Source organism: Physcomitrium patens, chromosome 16, assembly GCF_059467195.1.
Source record: "Physcomitrium patens ecotype Gransden chromosome 16, ASM5946719v1, whole genome shotgun sequence".
NCBI classification, from domain to species: domain Eukaryota; kingdom Viridiplantae; phylum Streptophyta; class Bryopsida; order Funariales; family Funariaceae; genus Physcomitrium; species Physcomitrium patens.
Genome location: NC_143425.1, coordinates 15,423,692 through 15,425,000, shown reverse-complemented (window position 1 = coordinate 15,425,000; position 1,309 = coordinate 15,423,692).

The following is a 1,309-nucleotide window of genomic DNA, read 5'->3' as shown; positions in this document are numbered from 1 at the left end:
TCTACGTAAATTTCTTCCTTGATCGCCCGAAGCTCTAGGAGGTAAATTTTACGTAAATTTCTTCCTTGATCGCCTGAAGCTTTAGGAGGTAAATTTTACGTAAATTTCTTCTTTGATCGCCTGAAGCTCTAGGAGGTAAATTTAATCTAAATTTCTTCCTTGATCGCCTGAAGCTCTAGGAGGTAAATTTTACATAAATTTCTTCCTTGATCGATTGAAGCTCTGGGAGGTAAATTTAATCTAAATTTCTTCCTTGATCGCCTGAAGCTCTAGGAGGTAAATTTTACGTAAATTTCTTCCTTGATCGCCTGAAGCTCTGGGAGGCAAATTTTATGTAAATTTCTTCCTTGATCGCCTGAAGCTTTGGGAGGTAAATTTTACGTAAATTTCTTCATTGATCGCCTGAAGCTCTGGGAGGTAAATTTTACGTAAATTTCTTCCTTGATCGCCCGAAGCTCTGGGAGGTAAATTTTACGTAAATTTCTTCCTTGATCGCCTGAAGCTTTGGGAGGTAAATTTTACGTAAATTTCTTCCTTGATCGCCTGAAGCTCTGGGAGGTAAATTTTACGTAAATTTCTTCCTTGATCGCCCGAAGCTCTGGGAGGTAAATTTTACGTAAATTTCTTCCTTCATCGCCTAAAGCTCTGGGAGGTAAATTTTACGTAAATTTCTTCCTTGATCGCCTGAAGCTCTGGGAGGTAAATTTTACGTAAATTTCTTCCTTGATCGCCTGAAGCTCTGGGAGGTAAATTTTACGTAAATTTCTTCCTTGATCGCCTGAAGCTCTGGGAGGTAAATTTTACGTGAATTTCTTCCTTGATCGCCTGAAGCTCTGGGAGGTAAATTTTATGTAAATTTCTTCCTTGATCGCCTGAAGCTCTAGGAGGTAAATTTTACGTAAATTTCTTCCTTGATTGCCTGAAGCTTTAGGAGGTAAATTTTACGTAAATTTCTTCCTTGATCGCCCGAAGCTCTGGGAGGTAAATTTTACGTAAATTTCTTCCTTGATCGCCTGAAGCTCTGGGAGGTAAATTTTACGTAAATTTCTTCCTTGATCGCCTGAAGCTCTGGGAGGTAAATTTTACGTAAATTTCTTCCTTCATCGCCTGAAGCTCTAGGAGGTAAATTCTACGTAAATTTCTTCCTTGATCGCCCGAAGCTCTAGGAGGTAAATTTTACGTAAATTTCTTCCTTGATCGCCTGAAGTTTTAGGAGGTAAATTTTACGTAAATTTCTTCCTTGATCGCCTGAAGCTCTAGGAGGTAAATTTTACATAAATTTCTTCCTTGATCGCCTGAAGCTCTAGGA